Source organism: Molossus molossus, unplaced genomic scaffold (genome assembly GCF_014108415.1).
Source record: "Molossus molossus isolate mMolMol1 unplaced genomic scaffold, mMolMol1.p scaffold_m16_p_1, whole genome shotgun sequence".
Taxonomy (NCBI): domain Eukaryota; kingdom Metazoa; phylum Chordata; class Mammalia; order Chiroptera; family Molossidae; genus Molossus; species Molossus molossus.
In genome coordinates, this window is record NW_023425344.1 from 28563052 (window position 1) to 28586095 (window position 23044).

A 23044-nucleotide genomic window follows, 5' to 3' on the forward strand; every position below is an offset into this window, starting at 1 on the left:
TCACAGTTGTTTAATATCTACTATTAAAAAAAAATTTTTATTACAGACCCTGAGAAACTGAAAAGCATGTTACAAGAAGGAAAACAGGCTCTACAGCTAAGGCAGCCCAGAGCCCAGATCAAGGATAGAACCTATCTGAAGGGAGGCAGCATTCCAGGGCTAATATTTACAAGGACAATGAAAGGCAATCCCTAGGAACTCACTAACTTTAGATTTTTTTGCCTACCCACTAACCCTATATAAGAATTTGTTAGAAGTGAAATATCAGCAGAATTTTCAGGATGACCCACTGCTCTCTCCACACTGCTGGCATTATTGGAATAAATGCTCATATGATTCAATCTTGTCCCTGCTTAATTTGGCTCAAGTAGTGACAGGTGCACTTAAACCCATTTAGTGTCTGGTTTCAAAATTTGGTGACTACACCAGGACAGCAAGTGGTATTTTTCCCAGGTAAGTACCAGAGATTCCACTGGTTGCCTGGACTGGGGGTTGCTGGGGCTGAAATCGGGACTCTAGTCCCACCTTTGGTTTTGGCAATCCTCATTGTTTCACTTAAGTTGAATTGAGCATTTCTTTGTATGGATACAGGAAGTATCTGCTGCCTCCCATCTGGGTGAGCCTGAACAGCTTGCAAGAGACCTCCCACGCTCATTGCTTACTCTCTGAACCCAACCAGCTCCAGGTCAAGACATTGCTCTGCTTCAGTGGCTTCCTAACTCAAGGCATTCTGTCTGATTCTGTAACTATACAGATAGGGAGAACAACAAGCTATAAAACTCTTGTCTTATCTGTTGTGTGCACCTGTAAATATTGTACATAAGAGTGTCTCCACTGATTGTTGTTTTGTGTTTCTTTATTGCTTGGTTTAGTTTGTTTGAAGACAGGGGCATATCCCACTTAGCTGGGGGACCCAGCAGGGATTGCAGGAACTTCCAGCAGCTGCCGAGAGTTCTTTATCTCAGGACCCTCCCTGCTCTCCCTCTCAAGGCACCAACCACCAGAAACACTTAGTAAAAGAAAACAGGTCTCTGGGGAGTCCACGGACTCCAAGTCTGACTGGGTAAGTCAAACCAGTGTGTGTGCCAGGAGTCCTCTATCACTGCTGTCTGGGCATTTTAGCCATCTGGGGCTCGGCAACGAGTTATCTGTGGTACTGTTTTGGCAAGGGATTAATCTCTGTGACTTTAATCCCATTCTTCTGCCGGAGGAAATCAGTTTTGGTCTGAGTTCTCGTCTGAAATAAAACTTTGGTTACAGATGTTCTTTGCTTGCTTTCTTTTCTGGGGATCTGGTTTGCTCTTTGCTGTCTTATGAACACAGGGAATTCTGTTTCTACTGTTTGGGCTTTGTGCCATTTAAACATTGTGATGATCATTTTCTGTACCATCAGTGTGAGATAAAATTCCAGGACTAGTATCCAGTCCCTCCTTTTGAGAGTACTTGTTTGCTTTAAATGTTGTTTTTGTTTCTGTTTGAAAATGGGATAAAATCTTTTACATACAGCCCTGGCAGGTTTAGCTCAGCAGTTGGAGCATCAGCCAGTGGACCAGAGTGTCTGTCCCAGGTTCAGTTTCTGCTAGGGGCATGTACCAAAGAAAGAAAAAAGAAAAAGAAAAAAGAAACTCTTACATACAAACTTCCATGCTGTCAAGCATAAGAATTTCACTCAGAAAGTAAAAATATGGGAAAATATTTTAAACAATCCAAATCTTACTCCGGGAGGGCCGGAGCTGTAGAGGTGCTCTTACATAGGCTACAAATGCAGCAGCGCAATGGTCCCTCCCACCTTGTAAAAGAAAGAAAAAATGGTACTTCTACACTAAGGCCACTTGGAGGCCCAGGAGTTGCTGCAGTCCTGGGAATAAGCTATGGGGCCTGAAATCTCCCTTCTCCCCCGGCCTTTTCTCCAGGCTCCTAGGAGTTGTCAAGGTCATGTCACCTCTGTTATGCCTCTTAATAATGTAAATATATTTTCCAATGCAAAAAAGCCAATTTCTGGAAATTATAATATAGGTTCATAAATTTTCCAATCTAAGGAATGTTAATTACTTACTTGTCACTAAAATATCAAGGTTTCTAAGAATTAAAAATGACAATTAAATTAGAAAGAAATTATATGATTTTGGTAATATAACAATTAAAAATAGCCCTGGCTGGTTTGGCTCAGCAGTTAGAGTGTCGGCCTGAGGACCAAAGAGTCCCAGGTTCAGGTTTGATTTCGGCCAAGGGCACGTACCTTGGTGGTAGTTCATCCCCACCACGGTTGGGGATGTCTCTCTCACATCAATGTCTCTCTCTCTCTCTCTCTCTCTCTCTCTCTCTCTCTCTCTCTCTTCCTCCCTTCCTTCCTCCCACTCTATCTGAGGATAAATGGAGAAATATCCTCGGGTGAGAATTAAAAACAATTTTTTTAAATAAATAGATCTAAAGTTAAATTATTTCTGAATGAGTTTAAAAAAAAACAGAGCCCTGGCCGGTTTGGCTCAGCGGTTAGAGCGTCGGCCTGCGGTCCGGAGAGACCCGGGTTCGGTTCCCGCTAAGGGCACGTACTTCGGTTGCAGTTTGTCCCCGGCCCTGGTTGGTCGTGCGGGTGGCAGCCACTCGATGTGTCCCTTCACTGTTGATGTTTCTCTCTCTCTCTCCCTTCCTCTCTCTCCCTCCCACTCTATCTGTACAAAAAATGGAAAAATATCCTCGGGTGAGGATTAAAAAAAACCAAAAAACTGAAAGGGACTAGGAAAATTGCAGAGGGTCTGTGCAAGTTGAAAAAAGAGTATATATAGGGAAGCTACCAAAAAAACCCACATAAACTGAATAATACATTTAATTAAGTAAATAAATTTAAAATAAACTAATACAGAATTTGGTCCTTTTGCAGTCTGTTAAAAGAGAAAATGTTTTTCCTGTATCTGCCTAGGAAGCAAAGATTCTATATACTATTAAAATATTTATATTACGTTATGTTAATTGGGCACTTTATTTAAAAACCCATCTCCTTAATCCTGAGAACTAAAATTTTCTGTTTAATACCTTCTTTGTTACTTTGAATGAATAAATAACTTAATATTGTCTCATATTAGCATATAATCTTTTGGTCAAATATATTTGACAACCTTCCCAGAATTTGAATTTTAAAAAAAAATTTTTTTTTTTTTTAAACCTAGAATTGACTACGAATTATTCCAATAGGCCCCTGGAGTGCCTCAAAAATTTGTTTTCTCTCCTTATGAAAAAAGATTTAAAACAAATTAAACCACTTAATATGCTTAAAATACATAAATAGCTTTTTTAAACAAGAAAAAATAACTAGATTCTATTTATATACACACATTAAAATGAATATTCTGGAGATTATTAAAATACCCCCAGAAGTCTACAAATTCTAACATACTTTCATTTATAACTCTAATTATTATTCTGGAAATTGTGTATTAAAAAAAACAAAAAACAGGATTCCATGTCAATTGCATTGTAACCTAATCTATAACTGTGTCATTTTAAGTTTCATTTTTTGTCATTTATTTATAGACAGTCGTTCTTTATTCTGATACATACACAAAAAATAATACATCTTCTGAAAGTTCCATGGAAAGGACTCTGACTTGTTTTAAATTACATATCTCTGAGAATAAATTTTCAGATCCCGTTAAAAATGGATGAAAATTACTAGAACTCTATGGAATATCTAGAAATATGACCAAAAAAAAATCAGAAAAAAAAATGATTATGGGACTAAATGAACTAAAGATAATAATTTTTTGTTTTCCAGACATGAGGAAATTTAGTTTGAAAACAATTTGATAAAGTATACCTTAATAAAAAATACTGAGCCCTGGCCGGTTTGGCTCAGTGGTTAGAGCGTCCACCTGCGGTCCGGAGAGACCCGGGTTCGGTTCCCGCTAAGGGCATGTACCTCGGTTGCAGTTTGTTCCCGGCCCTGGTTGGTCGTGCGGGTGGCAGCCACTCGATGTGTCCCTTCCGCATCGATGTTTCCCTCTCTCTCTCTTCCTCTCTCTCCCTCCCACTCTATCTGTACAAAAAAATGGAAAAATGCCCTCGGGTGAGGATAAAAAAAATACTGAGACATTTATATTCTTCTATCTGATCCCTGCAGAATTTGGAAACTTTTAATAAGTATTATTATTCTCATGGCAATGTATTTGTTTGCATAAATCCAATAAGAATCTGATTTCTTCATAACAGGACAAAAAGCCAGTTTCCAATTGTGGCTTTATTAACCAAGATATTGACTGATATGTCATGTCTGAGAGAGACATGCCAGGACTCTGGATGTTACCCTAAAAACTTTAAGGAATGAAGACTGACTATGAAGCCAATAAAAGCCCCTTGGAGAAATGGCCTGGTACCTTGCTTATTCATGTGGTTCATGGCAGTCTTTCCAGGTAAGAAACAAAGGTTATGTTCCAAGGAGATGACAAAAAAAGAACATTTTGGAGACCTCAAGAACTTGAGGAATCCACCCAAACCTATAGGTTTTATAGGCAAAGCCAGATGGCAACTATGTGGCTTAGCTTCTGTCCTCTGAGGGGCTGACCAAAGCTCAATCTGAAGATTCTTTATGAAATTACAGCACATAAGATTTATAGAGCCTATGTGATCTATCTGATCAGTTACTATTCTTATCAGCAAATAATCAGGCCAAATAAATATTTCTAAATAGTTTGTATAAAACTGGACTTAATATAGTCTCTTTGAAAATAAGGATAATCTTAGGAGGAAAATTTGTGCTTCAATAAAAAGCACCATGTCCAATTGTAGATATTGGACTCCAATAGTTAACTGTCTTCAAAGTTTTTGTTTTAAGGTTGTATCTGTGTATGCCATACATGCCTCAATACCTGATAACATCACCAGAAATGACCTAACTACAGACAATCTATCAGGCTGTTACGATATGATTTCATTCCAGCGGAAGCCTTACATCTGGAAATCTTATTAAGTGGTTTATGATTTACTGTATACATTAACCTTTGTGTTTTTGTTTTCTTGATTCTATTTTCATAGAACATATGCTTATGTTCTTATTTACCGGATTACTAGCTCATGTAATACAGGCCTTACTGTAAAAGCCATCTACATCACCATCTCCTAAAACATAAGACTCAACAGTTTGGGACTTATGATTAAGTCAATGACATATGGATGGTCTATCAACTTTGCCTAAAACTGCTTTCCCTTTCTGCCCAAATAATTCAGACAGAAAAGGCCTACAATTTCTCATGGGGGAAATCTTAGAATATATCCCTTAACTTGAGTTAAATATAACAGACAAAGGGCTTCAGACAAGTGCGATACACCTGCCTCCAAGAAAGCCATTCCTCTGATCTAATTTGGGATACTGTTAAATTAGCGTTTCCCTTTATCACATGGGTTTTTACCTCTCACTAGACTCTGAGTTGCTAGAAGTCTCCTCACTTTTGAATTTTACCTTTCAACAAACCTTCTTGTCAAGTTTGTCATTTCTAGAATACAACTAGGATGCCAACTTGTCCAACGCGCCAGCCTCCTGAACATCACCTACATCACCTCCTAGGAACACCAGATTGACCTGGACTTTGCAAAATACCTCTTCACTGCATAAAGACTCTCCCTTCCCCTTCTGGCTCCCTCTTCCTTTCACCAGATAGGGAGAACCTAAGGACTCTGCCCCCCTCCATCAGCAGGAAGAAGTTACAGAAGATACCCAACACCCATTTTCCCTGATAAAGGATTCACAGCCCAAATCCACAAGGACAAATATAATAAACCAAAAATAATACAGTCCAGCAGCAAGATACTTTCCATATAAAACTAAACTCATAGACATAAAATTTAAAACTCACAGGGGGGTGGATATCTGGGGATATCAGGGGCACGTAATAAAAACAGAATCAGTTGTTTAATAACTACTCACTATTAAAAAAAAGAGATTTTTGCCTTGGCTGGTTTGGTTCAGCAGTTAGTGTTGGCCCAAGGACCAAAGAGTGGCCAGTTCAATTCCAGTTGAGGGAGCGTATCTGGGTTGCGGTTTGGTCTCTGGCCCTGGCTGGGTCATGTGGGAGGCAATCAGTAGAGGCAAACATCTCTCACACTGATGTTTTTCTCTCTCTCTCCCTCCCTCCCACTCTATCTGAGGTTAAATAAAAAAAATATCCTCGGGTGAGGATTAAAAAGAAAAAAGAGAGAGATTTTCACCCTGGTCAGTTTGTCTCGGCGGTTAGAGTGTCAACCTGTAGATCAAAGGGTTGTAGGTTCGATTCTTGATCAAGGGCACATACCTGGGTTACAGGTTCAATCCCTAGCCTCAGTCAGGGTCTTATTGGAGGCAACCAATCGATGTGTCTCTCTCACATCTCTCTTTCTCTCCTCCCCCTCCCTCCCTCCCACATTCTCTAAAAATCAATGGAAAAATATCCTCAAGTGAGGATCAACAAAAAAGAGAGAGATTTTCTTACAGACCTTGGGAAACCGAAGAACATGCTACAAAAAGGAGAGCAGGCAATAGGGATAAGGCAGCCCAGAGCCCAGATCAAGGATAGAACCTATCTGAAGGGAAGCAGCAATCCAGAACTAATCTGGACAAGGAAAAAAGAAACTTCCTGGGAACTCACTAACTTTAGATTTTTTGCCCACCTACTAACCCTATATAAGAATCTGTTAGAAATGCAATGTCAGAGAGCAGAATTTTCAAGATGACCTGCTGCTCTCTCTATACTGCTGGCATTACTGGAATAAATGCTCATATATGATTCAACTTTGTCTCTGCTTAATTTGGCTCAAGTAGTGACAGGCGTCCTCAGACCTGTTTAGTGGCCTTTTTCAAAAATATAACGTAATGGCAGCTTATCCTTTCCACACCTCAGATCCATTCCTTATTAAGAAAAAGAGAAAAACAGTTCTGAGAATCCAACATTTGATTTGTCAACTTGATTCCTCTTTTATTTTTCAAAGCTGAATAAAAACATGTGCCTTTTAATCTCACCACTTTTTTCCAATCTCCAGTTTCCTCTCTTCTTCAACAAAGGTTAGTTCCCTGCTCCGGTTTCCAAGAACAATATTACTAAGAAATTCATTTCCCTCATAAGCAATGAGTTACAGATCTAGTATGCTCAATGTGAAATTCCTGTGGTTAAGGGTGGAAAATATGTAGAATTACTAGAATTGCTATATGCCCAAAATGTAAAACCATGAAAGAATTATTCTACATTAAAATGATTATACTGGTTCTGTTAAGACCAGATAGCCCTGGCTGGTTTGGCTCAGCAGTTAGAGTGTCGCCCCACAAACCAGAGTCCCGGATTCAATTCCAGTCAAGGGCACATACCTATACTTCTGTTTTAGTACGTCCCTGGTCATGGTCAGGGTTTTACGAGAGACAACCAGTGGATGTGTCCCTCTCACATCAATGTTTCTCTCTCTCTCCCTCTCTTGCCTCTCTCCCACTCTATCTCAAGATAAATAGAAAGATATCCTCGAGTGAGGATTAAAAAGAAGATGTTCAGATAATGTTTCTTCTCCTTGTTCCCTAATTGTCTATACTACATTTTACTTTCTTTAAAAAATATTTTTTCTTTATTGATTTTAGAGGGAGAGGAAGAGAAAGACGAAAACATCAATGAGAGAACATGCATGGCCACCTCCTGCATGCCCCTCACTGGGGATTGGGCCCATAACCTGGGTATGTGCACTAATGGGAATTGAACCGGTGACCTCCCAGTGCGTGGGTTGACACTCAACCAGTGAGCCACACTGGCCCAACTACTACATTTTACTTTATGAATCAAATTATATACAGGGTGTAGCAAAAGTAGGTTTACAGCTGTGAGTATCTGAAACAGTTTATTCTTGTATTTTTATTAATTATTGTATTATTTCTATATGAACAACTCTAAACCTACCTTTGCTTCACCCTGTATTCACATATGGGTATGTAAATTTGTATATATATGTAAACATTTACATACACATGTAAACAAAAATTCGACCCCAAGAAAATACTAAAGGTCGATGCCAAAAACTTCCACACATGAAAAACTTAAACATAAATTTTTACTTATGGAGAGATGCTTGCAAATGGCCTAAAACATTTAAGGATTTAGTATTTTAAAAATAGTTTAGAATTGGTTGCCTCTGGAAAGGGGCTAGGGTACAGATGTGGTAAGGAAACATTTCACTGTACACCATTTCTGTCTGAACTATTCAAAAAATATTAACTTTTTAAAAGGACAACCTTTTAAAGTAAGCTTTTTCTTCCCCCTAACAGAAGGCATAAATAATTACATCTTAATTTTCTCTTGAACAGAATACGCTAAATTGTTTTAACATCTATCTGACCCTTGTTCCTGACTCAATGTGTTTGCTAGGGTTAATACATGATTTTTTTTAAAAAATTCTAAACTCTCTAAGTAGCCCGGCCGGTGTGCTGGTGTGCTCAGTGGTTGAGCTTCGACCCATGCACAAGGAGGTCACCGGTTCAATTCCTGGTCAGGGTGCATGCAAGGTTGTAGGCCCAATCCCTAGTGGGGGTCATGCAGGAGGCAGCCAATCGATGTTCTCTCTCATCAATGTTTCTATCTCTCTATCTTTCTCTATCTCTCTCTCTCTCTCTCTCTCTCTCTCTCCCTTGCAAATCTCTCTCTCAAAACCAATGAAGAGGGGAAATCCTTTTATGCTAAACACCTGAGGGAGTTTTTCATTAAACTGAGAACCCAAGGCTCTTCAAGTAACTGCTACTGATAGCCTCCAGGCAAAAAGCTAGAGGATAACTGAACCATTCCTGGGCTTGCAAATCTACCCAGGAAAGACTTAACAGTGGTGTTTAACATGGGTCCTCCCACACTCATACAAAGCCAGTAGAGGGAGCCACAAACAGCAGAACACCAATACCCACAGGGAAAATTGGGCAGGCTCCAAAACCCACCGAGATAGCCAAAATGGTGAAACAAAGAAACACTTCCAAATGAAAGAACAAGAGACCTCTACTGAAGATAAGATAAATGAAAGGCAGTTAAGCAAGCTATCAGAGGCAGAATTCAGAGCCATAATCTTGAGGAAGCTCAACAGTATGATTAAGGATATCAACATCACAAGTAAACACATAGAAACACTGAAAATCAACCAAATGGAAATGAAAAACCACCAAGAAGAAATGAAGAATGACACAGCAGAAATAAAGAACACACTGGAAGGACTAAACAGCAGACCAGAAGAAGCTGAGGACCGGATCAGTGAATTATAAGGCAGGGTAGAAAAAAAATCAACCAATCAGAAAACCAAAAGGAAAAAAACAATTAAAAAACAGGAAGACAGCTTAAGAGAACTGTGGGACAACTGGAAACGTAATAATATTTGCATCATAGGAGTCCCTGAAGAAGGAGAATATGAGCAAGAATTAGAGAATGTATTTGAAGAAATAGTGACAGAAAACTTCCCTACTTTGGTGAAGGAAGAAGGCATTCAAGTTCAAGAAGCACAGAGAGCCCCAAGTAAGAACCCAAACAGGCTCACACCAAGACACATAGTAATTAAAATGCCAAAAATTAAAGACAAAGAGAGAATCCTAAAGGCAACAAGAGATAAGCAACAGGTTACCTACAAAGGAACCCCTATAAGGCTATCAGCTGACTTCTCGACAGAAACACTAAAGGCCAGAAGGGAATGGCATGAAGTAATCAAGGTCATGAAAAACAAGGATCTGAATCCAAGACTACTCTATCCAGCAAGGCTATCATTCAAAATAGAGGTCAAATAAAGAGCTTCCCAGACAAAAAAAGGCTAAGGGAATACACTAGCACCAAACCAGCACTGCAAGAAATGTTAAAAGGACTGTTGTAATTAGCAGTAGAAATGGGAAGAAAAATAGAACCACAATAAACAAAAATGGCAATAAATAAGTACATATCAATAATACCCTTAAATGTAAATGGACTGAATGCTCCAATAAAAAGACACAGAGTAGCTGATTGGATAAGAAAGCATGACTCATCTATATGTTGTTTACAAGAGACCCACCTCACAACAAAAGACTCACATAGGTTAAAAGTGAAGAGATGAAAAAAAATCTCCAAAGCATACAAAAAGGAAAAAAAAAATTGGGGTAGCAATATTCATATCTGATAAAATAGATTTCAAAATGAAGGCCATGCCCTGGCCGGTTTGGCTCAGCAGCTGGAGCATCGGCCTGCAGACCAGAGAGTCCCAGGTTCGGTTCCCACTAGGGGCACGTAACAAAAAAAAAAAAAAAGACAGCCATAACTAGAGACAAAGAAGGTCACTACATAATATATATATATATTTTTATCCTCACCCGAGGACATTTTTCCATTTTTTGTTCAGGTAGAGTGGGAGGGAGAGAGAGGAACAGAGAGAGAGAGAGAAACATTGATGTGAAAGGAACACATCGAGTGGTTGCCACCCGCACAACCGACCAGGGCCAGGGACAAACTACAACCGAGGTATGCGCCTTTAGCAGGAACCGAACCCGGGTCTCTCAGGACCGCAGGCCGACGCTCTAACCGCTGAGCCAAACTGGCCAGGGCTCACTACATAATATTGAAAGGATCTATCCAACAGGAAGATATAACCTTGGTAAACATATACGCACCCAATATAGGAGCACCAAAATATATTAAAAAATCTTCTGGAAGACTTCAAAGGAGAAATCGACAGCAATACAATCATAGCAGGGGACTTCAACACCCTGCTGACATCACTGGATAGATCCTCTAGACAAAAAATCAAGAAGCAAACAGAGACTCTAAATGAAGCACTAGACCAAATAGATTTAATAGATATCTACAGAGAATTACACCCCAAAACTACAGAATTCACATTCTTCTCCAGTGCACATGGGGCATTCTCAAAGACAGACCACATGTTAGGATACAAACTAAGTCTCTATAAGTTCAAGAAGATTGAAATCTCAAGCATCTTCTCAGATCACAATGGCATGTAACTAGAAATCAATTGCAACAAGAACATGCAAAGACATTTGAACACATGGAGGCAAAATAGCATGTTATTAAACAATGAACGGGTTACTGAGAAGATCAAGGAAGAGATTAAAAACTTCCTGGAGCCCTGGCTGGTTTGGCTCAGCAGTTAGAGTGTCGGCCTGCTGTCCAGAGAGACCCAGGTTAGGTTACTGCTAAGGACATGTACTTCGGTTGCAGTTTGTCCCCAGCCCTGGTTGGTCGTGCGGGTGGCAACCACTCAATGTGTACCTTTCACATTGATGTTTCTCTCTCTCTCTCTCTTTTCCTCTCTCTCCCTCCCACTCTACCTGAACAAAAAAATGGAAAAATGTCCTCGGGTGAAGATAAAAAAACATAAAACCAAAACTTCCTGGAACCCTCGCTGGTTTGGCTCAGCGGCTGGAGTGTTGGCCTGCAGTCCAGAGACCCAGGTTCAGTTCCCACTAAGGGCACGTACCTTGGTTGCAGTTTGTCCCTGCCCTGGTTGGGTTGTGTGGGAGGCAGCTACTCCATGTGTCCCTTTCATGTCGATGTTTCTCTCTCCTTCCTACTCTATCTGAATAAAAAACAGAAAAATGTCCTCGGATGAGCATAAAAAAAAAAAAAAAACTTCCTGGAAACCAATGAAAATGAACACACAATACAAAATCTATGGGATGCAAAGAAAGCAGTTCTGAGAGAGAAGTTCATTTAAAAAAAAAAAAAAAATTCGTTTTTGTTTTTGTTTTTTTTGTGGTATGTGCCCCTTGTGGGAACCGAACCCAGGACTCTCTGGTCCGCAGGCCGACGCTCAACCGCTGAGCCAAACTGGCCAGGGCAAAAAAAAAAAAAAAAAAAAAAAATTTTAAAGTAGTAAAACAACAGTGTACATACCACCAAATATTAGTATTAAAATGTTTTGTCAAATTGTTTAAAATAAAGGCAAACATTTAAAATTAATTTTTAGAACTAAGGGTCAAGATGGCGGTGTAGGTAAACGCGGCATCACGTCCTCTCACAACCACATCTATGTTACAATTAAACTGCAGCACAACCATCATTCAAAACCGCCTGAAATCTAGCTGAATGGAAGTCCTACAACTACGGAATTAAGAAGTGGCCACATCGAGACTGGTAGGAGGAGCAGAGGTGCAATGGGCTGGTCCCACACCCATGTGTGGCGGAAAAAAATTAGGACACCTCGCCTGGAAAGGTCCTCCTTTAGGACTGAGGGGTCCCCATCCCACACCAGGCACCCAGCTCAGGGTTTCAGTGCCAGGAAGAGAATCCCCATAAATTCTGGCTGGAAAAACAGCAGGAACTGAGGCTCGGGGAGGCTGAGGCTGCTGGAGCTCCAGGTGGCTCCTCTTAAAGGGCCCGCACACAGACTTACTCGGACTCACACCCTCCAGGCTCCAGCCTAGGGGAGGCAGCTTGAAAGGCACCAGAGATATGGGGAAGAACTGAGCTGTTCGGCACTGGAGCAAGGGCTGAAGAGGCGGCTTTCTTCTGGACAGACCTGCTGTCAGAAGCCTTTGTTCCTTTAGTGAGCCCTTCCCTGGGGCAGCAGACAGCCGCCATATCTGGGACTCCAGCAACCTGGCTCACACTGTTTGTCCCACCCTGGTGATTCCCTGAGGCCCCACCCCACCCAACTTTCAGGCCCACCCAAGCTGTTGCCAGTTGCTTTACCATAGGATTGGCCTGTCTTGAATCCTTCAGGTTTCCCTAAATTCTTTCAAACAAGCAGCATCTAGTCTCAGATAGCCCCATACCTCTCGTTAAGTAATACACAGAAACAAACACAGGGAGGCAGCCATAATGAGGAGACAAAGAAACAGGTCCCAAATGAAAGAACAGAAGAAATCTCCAGTAAAAGAACTAAGCAAAATAGAGATAAGCAACCTAACAGATGCTGAGTTCAAAACACTGCATATAAGGATGCTCAATGAACTTAGAACCTCAATAAACTTAGTGAGGGACTCAAGAACATTAAAAAAAAAAAAGCAGTCAGAAATGAAGGAGGGCCCTAGCCAGTTTGCTCTGTGCGTCAGCCTGCAGACCACAGAGTCCTGGGTTCGGTTCCCGCTAGGGGCACGTACTACAAAAAAAAAAAAAGAAAGAAAGAAAGAAATGAAGGAGGCACTAATTGAAATAAAGAAAAATTTATACAGATTCAATAGCAGAGTAGGTAAAGCCAAGAAGCAAACCATCGACATGGAATATAAGGAAGCAAAAAACACCCAATCAGAACAGCAAAAAGAATTTAAAAAATGAGGATAGTGTAAGGAGCCTCTGGGACAACTTCAAGCATGCCAACATTCGCCTCTTTGGAGTGCCAGAAGGAGAAGACAGAGAACAAGAAATCGAAAACCTATTTGAAACAATAATGGTAGAAAACTTCCCTAACTTGGAGAAGTAAACAGACATACACGTCCAGGAAGCACAGAGAGTCCCAAGAGGCACCCAAGAGGCCCACACCACGACACATCATCACCAAAATGCAAAAGGTTCAAGACAAAGAGAGAATCTTAAAAGCAGCAAGAGAAAAGCAGTTAGTTACCTACAAGGGAGTTCCCATAAGACTGTCAGCTGATTTCTCAAAACTATGCAGGCCAGAAGGGAGTGGCAAGAAATATTCAGAGTAATGAAAAGCAAGAACCTACAACCAAGATTACTCTATCCTACAAAGTTGTCATTTAGAATCGATGGTCATATAAAGTTTCCGAGACAAGGAAAAGCTAAAGGAGTTCATCATCACCAAACCATTATTATATGAAATGTTGAAGGGTCTTCTTGAAGAAAAAGATAAAACATATGAACAAACAAAATGGCAATGAATATATATCTGTCGACAATTAAATCTATAAGCAAAATGAACAGGCAGAACAGAAGTATTCTCATAGATGCAGAGAACATTTTGTTGGTTGCCAGATGGGAGGGGGGTTGGGGTAATGGGTGAAGGGATTAAAAAGTACAAATTAGTTATTAGACTGACAAACCTTAAAGGGAAGAGGTGGTGGGGGTGGGAAGAAATAAACCAAATAACTTATATGTATACATGCATAACCAATAAACGAAGACAACAGTGTGGGGAAAGGCAGAAGTGGGCGGGAGTGGGGAGAAAAGGGTCAATAGGAGGAAAATGAGAAACCTCTGTAATACATTCAACAATAAAGATAAATTTTAAAATAAAATAAAATAAAATTCATTTTAATAATACACATAAATCCCTGGCCGGTTTGGCTAAGCGGTTTGAGCATCAGCCTGCTGTCCAGAGAGACCCGGGTTTGGTTCCCACTAAGGGCACGTACCTAGGTTGCAGTTTGTCCCTGGCCCTGGTTGGGGTCTTGCAGGAGGCAGCCACTCAATGTGTCCCTTACACGTCGAAGTTTCTCTCTCTCCCTCCCACTCTACCTGAACAAAAAAATGTCCTCTGGTAAGGATTAAAAAAAGAAAATGTTATAAAACATACATACAAAAAAAGGAAAAGGAGAAGACAAGTTTTGTTTCAGGTGTTTTCCTAAGGCACATTCAGAATTAAAGACACTAGATGCTACTATAGCTGGGAGGGCAAACAGAAAAAAGAAGGTGAGGAGAGGAGAGCGATAAGAGAGAATAAATATTACAACCCAGTAAATAAGAAATCAATTCTTCTTTCTAGAATTTTCTTAACATGCCACACATGTATTTATTTATATTTGTATATCAAAACTTGACTCACAAATACATAAGAAAGGAATCAATATTCCCATAAATGGTCCTAGGAAAACCTGCTAGCAGTTAAAAAGGAAAAAGACCCAGCAGCAATTCTAGAAGACAATTTAGATGAATATATTTTTTTTTCTTTTTATCCTCTCCCAAGGACATTTTTCCATTTTTGTTTAGATAGAGTGAGAGGGAGAGAGAGGAAGAGAGAGAGAGAGAGAGAAACATCGACGTGAAAGTGACACATCGAGTGACAGCGGTTAGAGCATTGGCCTGTGGTCCAGAGAGACCCCGGTTCGGTTCCCGCTAAGGGCATGTACTTCGGTTGCAGTCAGTCCCCGGCCCTGGTTGGGTTGTGTGGGAGGCAGCCAATTGATGTGTCCCTTTCACATTGATATTTCTCTCTCTCTCTCTCTCCCCCTCCCACTCTATCTGAACAAAAAAATGGAAAAATGTCCTCAGAAGAGGATTAAAAAAAAATTAGCCCTGGCCGGTTTGGCTCAGCGGTTGGAGCGTCGGCCTGCGGTACAGAGAGACCCGGGTTCGGTTCCCGCTAAGGGCACGTACCTCGGTTGCAGTTTGTCCCCGGCCCTGGTTGGTCGTGCGGGTGGCAGCCACTCGATGTGTCCTTTTCACATCGAAGTTTCTCTCTCTCTCTCTTCCTCTCTCTCCCTCCTGCTCTATCTGAACAAAAAATGGAAAAATGTCCTCGGGTGAGGATAAAAAAAAAAAAATTAAAATGTACAAAGATGGTTATCACAGTTTTATAATAGTAAAAACCAGGACCAGAAGGAATTCCAGTCAAGATGGCAGAGTAGAATTTTAAAAAATAATAATAAACTAGAATAATCTAAATGTCTGGCCAAAAAGGAATGTTTACATTGTGATACATACTGTGAAGTATTATGCAGCCAAATGTTTCATTTTCTTTCATGACACAGGGAAATGATCACAATACAATATTAAAGTATACTAAATAAGATATAAGAATAAGCATAGCACATACACATAAATATTAAAAAGCACAAGAAAACACACATTCGAAAAAACTGAAAGAAAATATACCAAAATTTTGGATGCAAAAAAACTAACTTCGATTTTTGAACAAATAAATGGCAAAAAGTAAATAAATAAAACTTTAAGAAGCCCTGGCCAGGTAGCTCCTCGGTTAGAGAGTCGTCCCGATTTGTCAAGGATGCAGGTTCAATCCCTGGTCAGGGCACACACATACAAGAAGCAACCAATAAATGCATACATAAGTGGAACAACAAATCGATGTTTCTCTCTCTCTCTCTCTAAAAAAATCAATAAATTAAAAAAAACTTTTTTCATCCTCACCCAAGGATATTTTTCTATTGATTTTTTTTCAGATAGAGTAGGAAGGAAAGAGGGGGAAAAAAATCCATGTTAGAGACACACTTCAATTGTTGCCTCCCACACGACCCCAACCAGGGATCAAACTGTAACCAAAGTACATGCCCTTGACTGGGATCGAACCCGCAACTCTTTGGTCAGAGGGCCAATGCTCTAACCACTGAGAAAAATTGGCCAAGATGAAAAATTTTTTTAAAACTTTAAGAGATGGCAGGGATATGATTACAGTTTAAGAAATATAAAAGATATCAATCAAATGTCATGTATAGAACTAGTCTGAATCCTGATTCAAATAAACCTAGTAAAAGGACATCTATGGAACAACCAAGAACTGTGAATACTGACTCCATTAAAGGGCATTTATCAATTACTGATTTTTTAAAACATAACTACAATGTCAAATATCACATCTAAAGAGTCCTTAACTTTGAAAGATTCGATTAAGTATTTTCAATTATAAAGATAAAATGCCTGGAATATAACTGAAAATAATCCTGCAAAAGGAGAGATACAGACAAAATAGAACAGCCATTAGTTGACTAATTGTTGAAACCAGTTGATGGCTACATAGGGATTCACTATAATATTCTACTTTTTAGTATAACATTTTCAAGCATACCTGTTTTTTTAAAATACATTTTTATGGGAAACAAAACAAAACCTCCTTTGCTGCCCTACCTTCTACCCCATGAAAACAAAGGGTTCTTCCTGAGAAAGCAGGAATAACCAAGGTTGACTCAAGGTCAGAGTATGAAAACTATCTTTCTACTATGATATTAAGAAGGTGATTTATGATGAAATCACCTTTTCAAATAGCCAATCAAATCTTTACAGTAATCAAGAACATATCAAAATTCTTTCCATTTATTAAAAAAAAATTTTTTTTTTCTTTACTGCTATGAGAGAGAAAGAGGAAGGGAGAGGGAGAGAGAGACAGAAACATCAGTGATTAAAAACATTGACTGGCCACCTCCTGCATGCCCCCCACTGGGGATGAGGCCCACAACCTGGGTATGTGCCCTGACGCTGAATCGAACCAGCAATCTCTTAGTGCATAGGTTGACGCTCAACCTCTGAGCCACACTGGCCAAGACAAAATTCTTTCCATTTAAATGAAAATAAAAACCTACTGCAAGAGCAAAATACAAGTAACAATTTATAATGCATGCAATTTGTTTTTACAAGACAGAAAACAGAGATTCTGACCAATGAAATGGGGAACTCAGAAGCAGCATTTATAGAAAAAATCATCAATTCTATTGATTAGAGCTCCAAAGTTATAAAACCAAGGAAGTGAATCATATGCCAGAAACTGCTGGACTGCCCCCAGGACATTCAGGGAGCCTACACCTGGGTTCGCTCTCTATTTTTAATCTTATTCCCAATTATATCACAAAGGTAATTACCTCTAAAAATAATGTTTTTCTAGAAATAGCTTTCTGACACCAAGTTTCTACCCAGTAGCCAGTTAGAAAACTGATCAAACAAATATGCAGAGATATCCCAAAACTCTGGCTACCTTTTATATTAAACAGGAAGAACAAACTATGAATTCCAGTATTTTTATAATATTATACTATATACTAAGATATATATACTTGGGATTACTTTTATCAGATGACCTGGCATCTCAATGTATTAAGGTGTTCAAATTCACTCATATACAATATTTTGCAACATATTCATTTGCTTTATTCTTTGATCAGAAATGGATCTCAAACACAGCCATACCTTATAATAGTTTATATTTGCCTATAGCTTTACTAATTTCACATCCTAATAACCACCCTTCTGACAAAGTCAAAGCAGGAAAATAACCCATTTTTAAAATAAGGAAAACAGGGCCCTGGCCAGGTAGCTTAGCTGGTTAGTGTCATCCTGATACACCAGGTTATAGGTTCTATCTCCGGTCAGGGCATATACAAGAAGCAACCAATGAATGCATAAATAAGTGGAACAACAAATAGATGTTTCTCTTCCTCTCTCTCCCCCTCTTCCTATCTCTCTAAAATCAATCAATCAATAAATTAAACAAAAAATAAGTAAAATGAAGACAATAGTTTCAAATAAGCTAGCAACCTGACCATGATGAAATATCTGGTATGAGACAGACCCTGGACAGGAAGTCACAATGTAAAGTCCTGACCAGGATTCATTACACATCTGTCACTTATGACCAATTATACTAGTTACATGTTTCACCCTTATAAAGACAACTTCAGAGCAGTACAGAAATTAGAAAACCATCAATTTGACTCCCTATTACTTATTACTAATAACATACTTTTCTCTTAAACTACATTTGCATCTCTAATTGGAAGTGGGCAAGAAAAGGATACAGACTCAAATTCAAATCAATCAATCAGTGTTTGTTTAAAACTTTAATAAAACTACACATGGGAGAAGTTAAAGACATTTTACATATTTAAATGCTGAAATAAACCCCATTTTATACTTTAAATATCTCAATTCTCTGTACTTAAGAATTCTCTGAATTCTATCATGACATTTTTTAAAAATTCAAATTAATAGTCAAGCAATTATAGTTACAAATTTCTTATAATATTCCCTCTACATGTTCCATCTAGAAGTAGCTGTTCATAAGAGTAAAAGATAAGAAAAACCACCTCTGAAATTCTTAACATAAAATATTTTTATGGGATAAAAAAACTGAAAGATATTCTTTCAGAGGGCACACTATTCAAAAGGAAGAGACTATAACAGGGTTTAAAAAATGACAACAAGCCCTGGCTGGTGTGGCTGAGTTGACTGAGCGTAGTTCCCTACACCAAGAAGCCATCAGTTTGATTCCTGGGTCAGCGCACGTTCCCACGTTGTGGGCTTCATTCCCACTAGGGGGCGTATAGGAGGCAGCCAATCAATGTTTCTCTCATTCCCCTTTCTCCCTTCCTCTCTCTGTTTTTTAAAAAAAGACAACAAAATGTTTACTTTCCATAGAGAAAAATGGGAATGTATAGAGGAAACAAGATCAGTGTGACCCGGAAGCCTGTGCAAGATATCACTGTATGGACCACGTATAGATTAGAGGATGCGAACTCTTCATTTATTCACATTCAACAAATGACAATTTCACAAGTGGTACTATTAAAACTTTGGGGACCCACTTGGGTCCCCTTCCTGCTGCAGGGAGTCTATGTATCTTTCAAATAAATTTTCCTTTCCCTTAAAACAAAAAAAAAACTTTGAGGGGGATGGGGAGGAGGGTGTCAGTGGGGGAAAAAGGAGAAACATCTGTAACAAAAATACATTAATAAAAAAAAAAAACTTTGGGGATGCATCAGTTCTCACCTTTTCATTTGAGGAGGAAAGAACTAAGGCCCAGAGAGCTTCAGTGACTTACCCGAAGTCACACAACAGAGGTGGAATTCAAACCCATATCTTCTTTCACTTCTCCTTTCCTGAAGAGGATATTGCTAATAAGTCCTCAGGGGACTAAGTTAACAGACAGAAGAGTTCTGAAGAGGATATAGAATAAAAAGCAGCCCCTTCCTCCAAGAGCTGGCAATCAAGTTAATTATTAATTAAAAGCAGCCCTGGCTGGTTTGAGCATTGACCTGCGGTCCAGGGACACACGGGTTCGGTTCCCACTAAGGGCATGTACCTTGGTTGCATTTTGTCCCGGGCCCTGGTTGGGTCGTGCGGGTGGCAGCCACTCGATGTGTCCCTTTCACTTCGATGTTTCTCTCTCTCTCTCTCCCTCCCACTCTGTCTGAATAAAAAATGGAAAAATGCCCTCGGGTGAGGATTTAAAAAAAAATTAATATGATAATATAATTACATACCAATATCATTAGCCAAAATAAATGACACAGACAAATGACTTCTGCAATAACCTCTCTGGAGAAAGTTCAAATTCAAAGAAAAGGAAAATACTTCTCATTAACTCTTCAAGGTCCTCAAGAATTTTCTTAGCTCTTTAATTCCTCAATGTCTCTGCAGCGCAGACTCTATTAAAGGTCCACCTGGGGGCTGCCACCACTTTTCTGGAAATTACCAGTTACTATGACCCTATTTTCCTATGTCTTAGACATTACCTTCTTTCTTCAGTGACTCTTTTGTTCCTTAGCAGCATTTGATCATATTCTAGGAATTACCTTAGGCAACACTTGCTAAAACATCATGAAAGAGCAGAAAAAATACATCTTAGATAAATGATTCAAGTTATGGCAATACTACTGAGAATGAAAGTATTACTTAGCTTCTCTGTGACTTCAGTCTCTCTAACTATAAAACAGGAGTGTTAACTGAAACTATTCATTTTAAAAGACTGTTGCGAGGATCAAGTGAGAATTTGTAAGAGTGCTTTATAAACTGTAAAATGCTCTGGACCAATTCAACTGTAAGCCTTTAGATTTGAAATGTATCTTCAACCATCAGCCCAAGTTCTCTATACTGCTTTGGAGTGTTTGTATTCCCCTGGGGCTCAGCTATCACTCTTGGGTATAAAAGAGAATGGGAAGAAAGAAGTCTTCTGTTCTGATTCTTGGTCCCTCACCTAAGAATTTCCTGTCCTTGTCAGGCTGTTCCTTACTTCTGTAGAATCCCAAAGAGTCTCTCAAGGTCCGGGAGTAAAATTTATTATAAACAGTCAAATAAAGAAAAACTTTTCAATTGAATCATCTTTATTTATATTCAATATCATAACCCAAAGTTTCATATTCAGAAAATGTTTTCTAAATTTCTTAAGAGTACTTAGTAGTCAAAAAAAAGGAAGAAAATTACATAATTATATGTATTTCACACACAAAAAAGAGAGAACTTAGTAGTCATAATCCGAATTACAACATTTAAAAATTCCATACTATGTGATCCCAAATCACAGTGGATATAAGTTTCTCATAAATGTTAGGAAAGCACTTGTCAACAGTTGTATTACAAAGTACTAGTGTCTTCTGAAACTGTGAGGTACATCACAAGTAATGTTACAAGTTTATGGTTTACATCATTCAGATAGATTTGAGTGGAATCCAGACTTTTCCTCAGTATCATTCTCATTCACTTGCTTGTCTACATGACTTTTTGAGCAGAAGGAATTATGGTTACTGCTCTCCCAACTAATGTAACGTACAGCCTTTCTCAACCATGCTATAGCCTAGAGAACATATCTACACATAGATGCACAAATGCCATTCACGATACCAGGAAAATGCTTAGAACCACTGTGATAAAAGAAAGCAATAGTGTTGTCTTGGCTGGTTTTGCTCAGTGGTTAGAGCATCGGCTCTCAGACCGAAGGATCTCAGGTTCAATTCCCTGTCAAGGGTGTGTACCTGGGTTGCAGGTTCAATCCCCAGCCCCAGCTGGGGTCGTGCACTAGGCAAACAATCAATATATCTCTTTCACATTGATGTTTCTCTCTCTCTCCCTCCTTCCCTCCTTCCACTCTAAAAATCAATGGAAAAATATCCTCAGGTGAGGATTAACAACAACAAAAAAAGAAAGCAATGTTATTAAAAAAGGAAACATGAATAAACACCAATTTCAAAAGTCTTCGAAATTTCAAACAAGTCAGTTTCTTCCACATTACCTTTGCTAAGAGTAACAAAGCAATAAAATATATACTATGCTAAATTACTTTGTTTTTTAAAACATATATTGTAAGATAAAACAAGATAGCAGCCAGAACACTGATCTCTAAGTCTGGGGCATATTACCATGAAGATGCTTACTGCATCCCTAACCTGATTTGAAGAACCTTTATTAGCTGTTAAATTTTGAAAGTGTTGCACCTGCAACACTTGTCAATGAGTGCAGTCAAGTAAAACCCAGCTTTATTCTGTATTTTTACAAAGCTGAGACTCACATCAGTGCTTCGACCTAAGTGCAAAAAGGGAAATGAAAATTCAATATGAAAATAAGTAACAAGAAGGTAACTTTCTCCAAAGCAAATGCACCAAAGTTTAAGATGTTATAAACAAAATATAAATACTACCATACACCTAAAATTTATTTTAGTTTAGAAAAATATACACTTTTCCAAAGAGTGGAATTTAATTTTAAAAGTAATACACATTTATAGTTTTAAAATTCTAACACAGACAGGTTCTAAAAAAAATAAACTGTAATAAAAGTAAAAGATACTCTCCTCTCCTTAGAGGCATCTTCTATTAAAAACCTTCATGTAAATTTTCTAGGTATTGCAAGTATATGTATGCTATATATACTTGTTGAATTACTATTAAAGTCACTACATTTCACATCATTAAAATATTTTAAATATGGTCCTGGCCAGTTTGGTTCAGGGGTTAGAGCGTCAGCCTGGGGACCAGAGAGTCCCGGGTTCGGTTCCCACTAAGGGCACGTACCTCGATTGCAGTTTGTCCCCACCCCAGTTGGGGTTGTGTGGGTGGCAACCGCTTGATGTGTCTCTCTCATATCGATGTTTCTGTCTCTCTCTTTACCCCTTCTCTCCCTTCTGATCTATCTGAAGACAAATGCAAAAAAAAAAGTTTTAAATATGACTTATTTTTTAATGTTTTTATTGTTGTTGTTTTTTTTAAAGAGAGAGACAGAAACATGGATGTGAGAGGGAAACATCAATCAGCTGCCTCCTGCATGCCCCCTATCGGGGATCAAGCCCGCAACCCAGGTATGTGCCCTGACCGGGAATGAAATCGGCAATCTCTTGATAAAAATAAATAAATAAAATAAAACATTGGAAGGAAATATGTGCAGAGATGACTTCTGAATGAGTGGATTATATTTTGTCTTTGGCTTTACAGTTATCCCTCATTTATTGCAGTTAATCCGTTCCAGACTCTAGCGGTAGCACTTGGCATTAAAGGATTCCTGGGGTGCTCAAATACATAGGCCTACAGTCCATACATACAGTAATTTTAATTGCAATTGTAATACAGGGGTGTATAATTGACTCAGGCAACCAAGCACTTGCTGTATCATTTTCACTGTCTCGATCAACTTTTTAATATATTTGAAAAATCCGCGATACAATGAACCCGCAAAAGTCGAAGCATGAAGTGGTGAGG

At 39.0% G+C, this 23044-nt stretch overlaps 1 protein-coding gene across 3 annotated transcripts in view; it reads right to left on the reverse strand.

The window, feature by feature from the left end:
- The window catches only part of SMIM14 (small integral membrane protein 14), a 95851-nt gene that overhangs the window by 67131 nt on the left and 5676 nt on the right, over window positions 1–23044 (reverse strand). Inside the window, exons 1-2 of one of the 3 annotated variants that reach the window (XM_036269735.1) lie at window positions 19347–19539; window positions 6986–7126 (exon numbers count right to left, since the gene is read on the reverse strand). The exons of 1 other annotated variant lie outside the window; for it this stretch is intronic. The gene's annotated coding sequence lies outside the window, so the exon portion shown is untranslated. Of the gene's footprint in view, window positions 1–6985; window positions 7407–19346; window positions 19540–23044 lie in introns of those variants that run through there. One more of the 3 variants, XM_036269744.1, reaches the window with a different exon arrangement.